This window comes from Eublepharis macularius, chromosome 1, assembly GCF_028583425.1.
Source record: "Eublepharis macularius isolate TG4126 chromosome 1, MPM_Emac_v1.0, whole genome shotgun sequence".
Classification (NCBI taxonomy): domain Eukaryota; kingdom Metazoa; phylum Chordata; class Lepidosauria; order Squamata; family Eublepharidae; genus Eublepharis; species Eublepharis macularius.
In genome coordinates, this window is record NC_072790.1 from 182,762,105 (window position 1) to 182,775,413 (window position 13,309).

Consider the following 13,309-nt stretch of genomic DNA (forward strand, 5'->3'; position numbering starts at 1 on the left):
TATATATTTATATATATAAGATATTTGGATTAATAATTTTAATAAACTAATATTAATTTCCATTAAGCTGCTTTTTCACTCGTTTTATCTTTTCTTTCTATACTTAGTACTTCTATTCCTTTTCTATCATGTTGCCCTAATTTCTCACTACTTCTATGTTTCTATCATGTTGCCCTAATTTCTCACTACTTCTATGTCATACTGATATTTTTTCCTGTTCATTCTCAATTAACATCTTTCCCTTGCCTTTTCCCCCTTATTTTTGTCAAAGCCTTGAAGATTAATAAGTCCACAAGTTGTATGGCAAAGTTCTGAGAAATATATTAGAAGTCTGTATGAAATATTTTTAGAAAGAAGATCAAAGAGGCTGCAAAAAATGACCACCAGGAAAAAGAAAGAGAAAAAAAAGGAGGACAGCGAGATGAGTATGATTCTCAGGATCTTATGGATAAAATCCAAGAGAACCTAGTGATACACTCTCAAACCATTATATCTCTAATAGAAGATCTGCTTAAAAAATCAGAGGAACATACTCAACAAAATATTAAATTAGAAGGTCAGAATACATATGATAAGATAAAGAAAGACATCTCAACTCTGAAGCAAGAATTTGCGGCGGGACTAGGAGAAGTTCAAAAAACAGTACTGAAGAACACACAGGATATTGAGATAGTCAAAGAATAATATAAAACTCTCAAACTGAGTCAAGAGTTTTTAATCCAACTGGAATTAGCAGATCAAAAGATAGAAATTCTTGAAGACTTCCGGTTTGGGATTCATGGAGGTCTAACGCAGCTCCATTTGCGGAGCTGACCGGACTGCCGTTTTAAGCGGCCGGCGTGGTGAAAATAGCCCGCGGCCGACTGCTCTCAGGCGGAGAGCAGGCAAAGAACGCTCAAGACCCTAGGGTGAGTTAGATCTCGGACGAGGGGGGGCTCTGCGTAACGGGTCCCCTCCCGATCCTTGAGGTCCCACCCTGCGACGGGTCGGCTACAATCTCTGCGGCAGTTTTGGGGCCAACTCGGCTGGCATAAGACCTACATACCCAAGCTTCGATTGGGGGAAGAAGTGGAAAGGAGAATTTGAAATCGAAACAGCGATTACAACCCGAGGAAAGTGAAGGGAAGGTAAAGATCACTATCTTCCGATACGGGACAGATTGATAAAAACAGAGAGGAAAAAAAGTAGATTTTTAAACTGCAACAGACTAGCGAAAAGGAGGGGAAGTTCCGGCAGGAGTTGTATTTGAAAAGAGACTAAGTTTAAAGAAGTTATTAAAGAAATTGGACTATTGTTTTGAATACCTGTGGCTTTGGAGCTGTGAGAAAAAGACACCATCGCGAGATCTGCTGTGGGAAGACGGGAGACAGGAAGTGCGTAACAACAATAGAGCGGCTGGAGAGAAGCGGCCCTTGCTGGAGGGCAGGAAGAAGGGAATCGCCATCTTTGAGAGGGGAAGGGTCGCGGCCTCAGCGGAAAAGGAAGTAGGCCATATTGGATTATAAAATCATAGAGAGACCATAGAGAAAAGACGCCCGACATTTTGGACCCTTTAAAATTAATTTATGCAAGAAGACCGGGACATTTGAAATAAAAAGGTACCAAATTTAACGCCACGGAGCTAAGGAAGAGAGCGGACTCGTGGGAGCGAGCTAAAGCAAGCCCCACGATGTCGAAGAAAGAGTGGCAATCGGCAATAGAAAACCTGGATAAAAAACTTTTAGAGGTGATTAAAGAATTTAAAGACATGAAATTGGAGCTGATTAAAGAGGTTAAACAGACAGTAAAATCGGAGCTGTCAGAAGTAAAATCGGAGCTGTCAGAAGTGAAAAAAGGTATGGACACAATACAAAGTGAATTACAAGGGACGCAGCAGAGAGTTAAAACAGTAGAAGGAGCGATGGAGAACTTAGCAGATACGCAACAAACAGAGATGAGACTGATGAGGGGAAGGATGGCGGTTGCGGAAAGTAGGCATATGGAGAAGCAGCTGAGATTTCGCGGTCTGCCGGAAATGGAAGGAAAGACAGCGCAAGAACAGATGACGGAGGTGTTAGCTGAATACCTGGGGAAGGAGGAGGAGGATGTTGTGGCTATCCTAGATGTGGCATATCGTGTGAATTCGAGAATTGCAACCCAGAGAAAAGTACCAAGAGACGTGATTGTACAATTTACAACAAGAAACATGAAAGAGAAGATTGTGACTAAACACTTTCAAGATCCATTGGAGATCGATGGCAAGACAATTATTATAATGAAGGAATTACCCAGATCAGTGTTACTAGATCGGAAAAAATATAAAACGCTAATTCAGATGTTGAAGGACATGAAAATCAGGTACAGATGGGAGCTTCCAGAGGGTTTGTCCTTCGAATTTGGAGGTGCCAAAAAGCGTATCAGATCTGAGCGGGAGATGGAGCGATTTATAAGGGACAATGAAAAAGACTTACCAACAAGATTATGAACATGGAGTGTAAAGTATTATCTTGGAATGTAAATGGACTAAATTCACCGAACAAGAGAAAAAATATTTTTCACTGGCTATTAAAACAAAAATGTGATATTGTTTGTTTGCAAGAGACTCATATTCGAAAACAGGATGTAAAATATTTAAAACTGGGAAAATTGGGTAAAGACTTTGTAGCGGCCTCAAGTAAGAAAAAAAGAGGAGTGGTGTTGTATGTAAAAGAGGAGCTACAACCAAAATTCATAATGAAAGATGTGGAAGCCAGATTTGTAGCAGTGGAATGTACTTGGAATTTAAAGAGAGTGTTGGTAGTCGGAATCTATGCACCTAACGGTGCAAAAGAGAGCTTCTTTGAGGATTTGAGGAAGCATTTAGACGATCTTTCATATGACCAGATAATTCTTGCTGGAGACTTCAATGGAGTGACAGACTTGGAACTGGATAAAAAGACTACAATGGCACAAAAGAAAAGAGGACTATTACCAAAGCTCTTTTTTGAGTTGACTCAACAAGAGACTCTTGAAGATGTATGGAGGAGAGAATATCCTAAAAGCAGGCAGTTTACTTTTTATTCTGCAAGGCACTCCACATTATCAAGAATTGACATGATCTGGGCCTCAAAAGACTTGGCGTTATGGACTAAAGATGTAGAAATAATGCCGATGGTAGGCTCAGATCACAACCCAATTATGTGGAAGCTAGGGAAAAGGAGAAAAAGGAAAGCATGGAGAATAAATGAGGATTTGTTACAGGAAAAAGAGAATATGGAAATATTGAGAAGAGAGACAAAGTTTTTCATACAATACAACGTGAATAAAGAAGTACCAACTGATAAAGTTTGGGATGCTTATAAGGCGGTAATAAGGGGCATACTAATGGACTTAAATGGTAGAGCAAGAAAGAAGAAAGAGGAGAAGAGACAAGAGATTGAGGAGAAAATAAAAACTAAGGAAATACAGTTAAAAAAGAGACCAGGGAAAAAGAAATTATACCAGGAAATTAAAATACTGCAAGAACAGCTAACAGCAATGAGTAACAAAGAATTGGAGTGGAATCTCAAAAGGCTGAATTAGAAAGTGTTTGAGGGTGCAAATAAACCTGGGAAGTACCTGGCATGGCAACTGAAGAAGAGAAGGGAAAAGAAAACAATAAATAAAATTTGTGAAGATGATAAAACATATTTGGAACAGAATACCATTAGTAGAGCCTTTTATAAATTCTACGCTAAACTGTATAATAAGAAAGAAGTAAATAAAGATTCAATAGCGTCATATCTGGAGAAAATGACACTTCCAGAAATCTCGGACGCTTGGAGAAATAAATTGAACAGTGAAGTAACGGATGAGGAAATAAGTAAGGCAATACAATCTGCAAATCTAGGAAAGGCGCCAGGGCCAGATGGACTTACAGCTAAATTTTATAAGACTATGGCCAATGAGCTGGCACCATTCCTAAAGGAGGTGATCAATGGGGTTCTAAGGGATCAAAGGATTCCAGACACTTGGTCTGAAGCGAATATATCATTGATCCCAAAAGAGGGCCAAGACTTGACTAGTGTGAAAAATTACAGACCTATATCGTTACTCAACAATGACTATAAAATTTTTGCGAAGATACTGGCGGAGAGACTGAAGGGGTGGCTTTCGGAAGTTATAGAGGAGGAGCAAGCAGGCTTTCTGCCAGACAGACAAATAAGAGACAATTTAAGGACAGTGATCGATGCTATTGAATATTATGATAAGCGTTGTGATAAAGAGGTTGGTTTCTTCTTTGTTGACGCTGAAAAGGCATTTGACAATTTAAACTGGGACTTTATGTTTGCCACTATGGAAAAGCTACAATTAGGAGAAAGATTCATCAGAGCAATTAAGGAAATCTACAGAGACCAGACTGCAGCAATTGTGGTGAATGATGAATTGACTAAGAAATTGACTATAAGCAAAGGAACAAGACAAGGTTGCCCGTTGTCTCCACTGTTGTTCATTTTAGTATTGGAGATTCTGATGATACAAATACGACAAGACGAGGAAATTCGAGGAATAAAAATAAAGGACAATTCATACAAGGTCAGAGCATTTGCGGATGACATAATGTTAATTGTAGAGGACCCACTGGAGAACATGCCAAAAGTGATAGATAAGATCAAGGAGTTTGGAGACTTGGCAGGTTTCTTTATTAATAAAAAGAAGTCAAAGATATTATGCAAAAATATGACTAAGCAGAAGCAACAATTGTTAATGGAAACAACGGACTGTGAAGTAACAAGTAAGGTGAAATATTTGGGAATTGAACTGACTGCAAAGAATATAGATATATTCAAGAATAATTATGAAAAACTATGGACTCAGATTGAGAGAGACTTGATTAAATGGAATAGGCTCAATCTGTCATGGTTGGGTAGGATTGCAGCAGTTAAAATGAATGTGTTACCAAGAGTGATGTTTTTGCTACAGACAATACCAATCATCAGAGACTCTAAACAATTTGAAAAATGGCAGAGGAAATTATCAGATTTTGTATGGGCAGGCAAGAAGCCTCGAGTGAAAATGAAAGTTCTACAAGATGCAAAGGAAAGAGGCGGAATGCAACTGCCCAACCTGAGACTTTACCACGATGCAATCTGCCTAGTTTGGCTGAAAGAGTGGATGACATTAAAGAACAAGAAACTATTAGCCCTAGAGGGATATAAAAAAATATTTGGATGGCATGCATACCTATGGCATGACAAAGTAAAGGTCAACTCGATGTTCCTGCACCATTTTGTACGGAGAAGTCTATATACAATTTGGAAGAAGTACAGAATTTATCTACAAGAAGGAACTCCTTGGTGGGTGGTTCCATATGAGGTGATAGACCCGAGAGCTGTTGATAACGAACGACAATGTTTAACTTACAAAGAAATAACTAAAATAGAAGCATCTAAACTTAGAATAAAGACGCAAGAGGAACTATCACCGAACTACGATTGGTTCCAGTATAGACAGATCAGAGATTTGTATAACTCGGACTCTGTAAAGGGAGGTATACGAATTGAGAATTCGGAACTAGAGCAGACCCTTCTTAAAGAGGACAAAAAAAGAATATCCAAGGTATACCAATTACTGTTGAAATGGTATACTGAGGATGAGACAGTTAAAACACAAATGGTGAAATGGGCTATAAATTTTAACAAAGAGATAACAATGGAGGCATGGGAATACTTGTGGAAGACTACAATGAAGACAACGACATGTACAAATATTAAAGAGAATATCTACAAAATGATCTATCGTTGGTACATGACACCAAAGAAGATTGCGCTAGGGAATTTGAACACTTCTAATAAATGCTGGAAATGTAGGAAGCATGAGGGCTCCCTCTATCATATGTGGTGGTCGTGTGAGGTAGCTAGGCAGTACTGGGGGGAAATAATAAGAGAAATGAGTGAAATTTTACAATTTCAAATAAATAAGAACCCAGAACTCCTGCTACTAAACTTGGGAATGGAGGGAATTCCAGCTCATCATAGGACGTTGATATTTTATATGACAGCAGCAGCCAGACTATTGTATGCGCAAAAATGGAAAGTACAAGAAGTGCCAACTATTGAAGATTGGATCTACAAATTGCTGTACATGGCAGAAATGGATAAGATGACAAGAAAACTGAGAAATCTGGACTCAGGGCAGTTTAACACAGACTGGGAGAAGCTGAAACAATATCTGGAGAAGAAATGGGAGGTGGGAGGAAAACTGTGGCAGTTTGAGAACTACTGAAGTATAATAAAAGTATAATAGAGGGGGGTGACTTTACCGGGGGGAGAAGAGATAAATGTGAATTTATAAGCAGTTAGATTAACAGATTGACATATATATAGATAAATATAGGTTAACAAATAGAATATTGATAGAAAATAATTAACTATAAGGATTAAATATAAGGATTGAGTAACCAACAATATTTTCTTTCTTTGATAAGATTTGTATAATGTACCAAACTGAATCTGAAGGTATAGACGAGTCAAATTGATTGACTATGCGATGATAGCTATATAGAATTATTATAAAAAGATAGAATGAGCAATATATAGAGAATAAGTCAAATTGTTTGATTTAAATGCGTAAGATTTATATGGTATATGATATATAGAAATATTTAAAATTGGAAAACGGGATAAATTGTTTATCTAAGATGGAAACAAAGACTTACAATTTGGGTATATAATAATAAAAATAGTTAAGGATGTACTGCTTAGAATAATGGGGAATATATATTTGTTTTAGATAGAGGAATTTAATAGAAATAAGGGGAAAGGGACAAAGGGTTGGAAAACTGTTGGAAGTCAACAAAAGGGGGGGAAAGGGAGGGGGTTAGAAATGGAAAATGTGGGGAAAATTGAATGCAAATGTAAAAACAACGGATTCTAACCCAATAAAAAAAATTTTACAAAAAAAAAAAAAAAAGAAAAGAAATTCTTGAAGTACAAAGCAGAATTCAAAATTTACAATTTCGATTTATGCCCAAAGATTTTGGGAAAAAAGATTTGGAGGAGGAATTCAGAGGGTTACTGCAAGATCATTTCAAGATTGAGGAAGATTGCTTTAGGGATAGATCAAATATACAGGATATACTCGAGATTTGGGGCAAGATTTAAAAAATCACATGATATATTGGTTAAATTTACACATAAGAAAATGAGAGACCTGATCTTGAAGAAACAAAGAGAGAATCCGCTTAAAATTTTGGGGACAGAAATACAAGTGTTTCAAGATCTCCCACAAAGCTGCTGAAAAAAGGAAAGATTTTGATTCCCTGAGGCAACTGTTATGAAAGAAAGATATGATACTACTGGAGAATTCTATTTGCTCTTGAAGTTTTGTTACCAAAGGGAAGAAGATTGATATCAACTATTGAACAAGCTAAACAACTGCTTGAGGAATTGGCAGCTGAAAATACAGTGGATGACCAGCAGATGCAAAGAGACAAAATATCAGAGGGTGAAGAAGGGAAATTAGATCAAGTAGCGGCATATTAACAATATGGGAAACTATTCTATCAGTAAACATCAACGGTTTAAACTCCCCATCAAAACGATCTAAAACATTTAATCTATTAAAGAAGCAGAAAGCAGATATAATATGTCTTCAAGAAACTCATATCAAGAAAAAGTATGAATATATCTTAGAGAATAAAAAATCTAGGTAAAGTCTATATATCATCAGTGGAAGAGAAGAAGAGAAGAGTGGCGGTCTATGTTAGGAACCAACAAGTTAATATAATGGAGGAAATGAAAGATTCAGAAGGAAGATATATGTTATTGAAAATTAAACACTCAAACAGGAGAATTAGTAGCCTAGCCACAATCAATGCACTGAACACCGCTAAAGAAAAATTCTATGAGAAATTTTTTGATAAACTGTTGGTTTTTCAAGAAGGAGAAATTATTATTTGCGGGGATATGAATGGAGTGTTGGACACAAAGATGGATCAATTGAAAAGAACAAGAAGAGGAAAACTACCTAAAAATGTCGTGCACCATATGAAAGTACTTCACTTGACGGACACTTGGAAAACTTTGAACTCAAAAGTTAAGGATTATACCTTTTTCTGATAGGTACCAGACATATTCAAGGACTGTATTAATGAACTTAAAGAAAGTAGAGATACAGCCAAAAATCAATGCTGATCATAATCCCTTATTGATAGAGTGGCAAGAAGAATGCAAGAGAAGAAGATGGAGGCTGGATGATAATATACTATTACAAGATGATATTTTAAAGAAATGTAAGAAAGACAGAAGAATTTTTCAAATTGAATTGTACCAATGATGTTTCCATTACTACAGTTTGGGAAGCAAGTAGAGCCTTTATGAGAGGGAACCTGATAGCTTTGATATTTTAAAAAAGGAAGGAGAAAGCAAAAAAGATGAATGAAATCATAGCCTAAATTCAACATTTGGAAGAACAACGTAAGAAATCACTTAAGAGGACAATATTAACTGAAATTAAACAATTAAGAAATCAATTGAACTTAATGCAAGTTGAAGAAATGCAGAAGAAATTAAGCTTCATGAAGCAGAAACACTTTGGGCATGCAAACAAACCAGCTTATTGTCTACGAAATAAAACCGAGAGAAGGATCACAGCAGTCAAAAAGCATGATGGAATTATGTACATAGAAAAAGAAAAATATCAACAATTTACTTCCTTTTTTCCCCAAATTATACGAGAAAGAAATCTATGGAACAAGGAATGGAAGACTATATTAAAGATACATTAATCTCAAAGTTTAAGCCAGAAGACAAGGAGATGTTGAATCATAACATCACAGTGCAAGAGATCTCACAAGCTATTAAAAAAATGAAAAAAGGTAAAGCACCAGGCCCAGATGGACTAACTGCTATGTATTATAAATGTTTTGAAGAAGAATTGATGCTGCCGCTTCAAAAAGTAATTAATAAAATAAGTGAAGATAAGATTTTACCTGAAACGTGGCAGGAGGCACATATATCACTGATTTATAAAGAGGAAAAGGATCCAATGTTACCTCAATCGTATAGACCTATTTCATTGTTGAATGTGGACTATAAATTATTTACTTCCATTTTGGCAGAAAGACTTAAAAGATGCATAGCGAACATAATACATCCTGATCAGATAGGTTTTGTGCCAAAGAGATATATGAAAGAATATGTCCGATTTGTAATTGACGCAATGGAGTTAGTGGGGGGGGGAAGGACACAAGTCGGCATTTGTCTTCCTAGATCCTGAAAAAGCATTTGATAATCTTTCCTGGACTTTTTTTACATAAAGTAATAGAAAATCTAAACTGTGTCTTAAAGTTTGAAAATTGGATAAAAGGGATTTATGCAAAGCAAAAGGCAAAGATTTTAATTAAGTGAGTATTAACAGAAGAATTACAAATAGAAAAGGGCACTAGACAAGGATGTCTGCTGTCACCACAACTATTCATTCTAGCAATGGATATTTTTGCTTCAAAGCTAAGGCAAGACTCCAAAATCAAAGGTTTGGAAGTAGATGATGAAGAATTTAAATTGAAATGCTATGCAGATGATGTGCTCTTGACAATTTTGAACCCGCTGGAGACAATACAATATATTATGGATCAGCTTGTGAATTTTGAAAAATATTCAGGATTTAAAATTAATGGGAAAAAAACCAAAATAATTCCCAAATTTTTAACAAGGCAAGAAGAAGAAAGATTTCAGGAAGCATCGGAATGTGGGATAGCAGTGAATGCAGTGAAATATTTGGGCATAAATATAACAGGACAAAAGGAAACACTGTTTAAAGACAATTATGAGGCATTATGGAGGAGAATCCAAAAAGATTTAGAAAGATGGTCCAAGTTAAAGCTGTCCTGGATTGGAAGAATTTCCGCAATTAAAATGAATATCTTACTTAAAATTAACTTTTTGTTTCAAATGTTACCAATTAGCATAAAAGATAAGACATTGAAAGACTGGGAGAGACAAATAAATCAATTTATTTAGAATGACAAAAAATCAAGAGTAAGATTCAAAGTACTACAAGATGAAAGAAGTAGAGGAGGACTGGCAGTCCCAAATATCAAGTTATATTATCAAGCAGCTGGCTTAGTTTGGATTACAGATTGGATAAGAAGCCCTAAGAACAGATTAATAAGACTAGAGGCGGCAGATTTATCAGATGGGCTACACAATTATCTTTGAGAGACAAGAAGAATAAGGAGACAACAACAAAAATCATATTATAAGAGACAGCCTGATACAAATCTGGGAATTGGTTAGAAAGAGAGTAAATCCATTGATATCACTAACATTTTCACCAATTGCAGCCTTCTGTGATAAAAACCAGAGAAAAGACAATGACTTAATAACTTATGGAGACATGATAAATTCTCAAGAAAAGATAAAACCATGACAAGAAATTCAAGATGAAGGAATAAAAATACAATGGTTGATATATTTTCAGGCCATCTCCAGATTAAAAGAAGCTCTTAAAGTTTATAGAGGACAGTTAAGAGATCTTACGGAGTTTGAGAAGATAATCATGCAGAAGAAGGAGCATATTATGGGTCAAATTTATAAACTTTTACTCCAATATGACATAGAAACAGAGCAAGTTAAAATTTGCATGATAAAATGGATGCAAAATTTTGGAGAAGAAATAATATTCCAACAGTGGGAGAATCTTTGGATGCAGGGCATAAAGTTCACGGCAAGCCAAACTGAGGGAAAATTGGTATAAGATGTTTTTCAGATGGTACATCACACCAGAGGACATTGAGAAAATGGATAAGACTTCTCAATGGATAATTCTTTTCAAAATGGAAAATGGATAATTCTTCTCAAAAGAAGAATTTTTCTTCTTTTGAGAAAGAGTGTTATCAGTGGCAGCTGCAAATAATGTTGGGCCCTTGAAGGGCATCTCCTCAATCCTGGTTCTGCTCTCTGGTGGTAAGGCGGTGGACCTTAGCCAAGAATGCCATCTAATTAGTATGGGCCCAGTATGCTGGTCCCAGCCCTAAACGGACTGGGACCAGCATACTTAAGGGACTGCCTCTCCCTGTATGTGCCCCAGAGAATGCTCCGATCAGCTGGAAAACATCTGCTGGTGGTTCCTGGCCCCAGGAAGGCTCGGTTGGCCTCAACCAGGGCCAGAGCCTTTTCGGTCCGGGCCCCAACCTAGTGGAACTCTTTGTCTGAGGACACCTGGGCCCGTCAGGATCTTCTATCATTTTGGCGGGCCTGTAAGACGGAGATGTTCCACCAGGTGTATGGTTGAGGCTGGCATGAGATCCTCACTGAGCCTCCCACTAAGTGGGAGGCTGCCCAACATATGAGTACAGCACGGGGCTATGTAGTGCCCATTCATTAGCTGACCTGTGTATGGGTTGCAGTACTTTATCTATCCACTTCCCTCCCCCTGTATACTGATGGGCTGGAATTGACCCCATCTTGGGACAGTTATTATCTGTTTGTTGATTTTATGATGAACTGTTGGTTTATGAATTGTTTTTAATATTTGTATTATGTATTATATTTTTAAAACTGCTGTACCTCACCCTGAGCCCGCTTGCAGGAAGGGCGGGTTAGAAATGTAAATAATAATAATGATGATGATGATGATGATGATGATGATGATGATGATGATGATGATGATGATAATGGAACCAGCAATTCCCTTGGCTGATGTTTCAACAGCATGATGGCTGGCATTCATCTGCTGTTTAGATACTCTTACCGCCTCCATTTGGAGGAGGTTGAACATTGCCTTCTTATCCTCTGGGAGATTGGTGACATAGTCCGAAAGCTTCTCCCATAGGTATAATTGGTAACCGTCCATGATAATTTGGTGATTACCAATCTCCCAGTTCTCAAGTTGAGGGCTGAGATGGAATACTGATGTCTCCCAAAGGCATCTAGCTTCTTGCCCTCCTTATCAGGAGGTATGGAATGGGAACCTTGATGCTGCTTTTGGAACTTCTCTGTAACCAGAGAGGAAGGGGCTGGATGTTTGAAGAGGGGGGCCATGTATTGTGCTTCACATTGTACATCACCTCTACTCTCTTGGACGTCACTGGCAATTCTGCTGCTTTCTCCCATGTCTTCAAGATAACCTCATCAAGACCCTCAACAATGGGGAATCCGACTGAAGCTGGAGCATTGCTGTACAGCCTGCCTAATAGTTTGCCCAAGGTCTTAGGAGCGGACGAAGACATGTTTAGATTCAGTGCCTGTGCCATTCTGCCCATTTGCTCAGCATATAAGTGCAGGTTCTTGTAAGGTGACCCAGAGAATGGTGCCACATTCTCATCTAGAGATGGCTCAGATGTCTTGGATCCGTTGTCAGAAGATTCCAGATGATAGTCAGCATCCTCTTCGCCGGAGTTGTACTCATGCTGCAGTTGAGCAGGAGATGGAGGGGGAAGCCATGCTCTTCCAGATGATGGTCTCAGTTCCGAAGCATCAAAACCTTGTGGGCCCCCAGCTCAATGGCAATGGTAGGGAGGGGGTATACAGCCAGCCATATGATGCTCCTGTAGAATCATCTATCTCGGCTCCAAATGATGTCTCTGACCAGATCCATGCTCAGAGGCAGATATCTCGCCCTGGTAGTTGTACCTTGGCTCCAACGCAACCCATTCACTTACCAGAGCTGGTTCAGTAAAGGGAGCTGCTTCGAATCCACGCTCTGCCATCCAGACACTGGATTTGGTAACCAGCGATGTCAGTTCCAGCTCTTGGAGTTCACCCTCTGACAATGAATGGCCAGGTGAACGGAGATGAGGCGATGGGGTTCTGGGAGCAACTAAGATCACCTCATCCTTGGAGTGGTGTTCCCTCCACTGACTCTGATGGTCCTGGTTCTGTCTGGTCTTAGACAAATGCTTTGTCTTTTTAGACTGCTTTGTGTATGGGAGGGGCTCTGAAGATCTCAGCTCCGAGAAGGTATGCAGAGCCAGAGATTTTGAAGCTGTCAAATCTGATCTCGGAGTCCACTTGACAGAAATAACAGATCCCACTCATGAGTGCCAATCTAGAGTGGCTGAGGGCTTGTCAGCTTTCGTATCTGAAATAGGTGAGTGTCCTTTGGAGACTGATTTCTTTCCTGACACAGAATCAGCTCCGGAGAAGACTCTCTCCCATATCATGGCCTTACGTCTCTGGGCCTTGTCATTTCTGGCCTTAGGGGTAAATTGTTGGCAGAAGGCCCAGGCACCAAATTTATGCCCCTCACTGAGACACAGCAGACACATTTTGTGCTGATCAGATCTCATCATTTTAATGCCGCATTTGGTACATTGCTTGAAGAGGGCTTTCTCAGACATCATGAGGTAACACCCCGAAGCCGTGCTCAA

The 13,309-nt window shown here is 38.4% G+C and overlaps 1 protein-coding gene across 1 annotated transcript in view; it reads right to left on the reverse strand.

Moving 5' to 3' along the window:
• Positions 1–13,309, reverse strand: part of DNAH14 (dynein axonemal heavy chain 14) — a 447,800-nt gene that overhangs the window by 324,662 nt on the left and 109,829 nt on the right. The gene's annotated exons all lie outside the window — the stretch shown is intronic.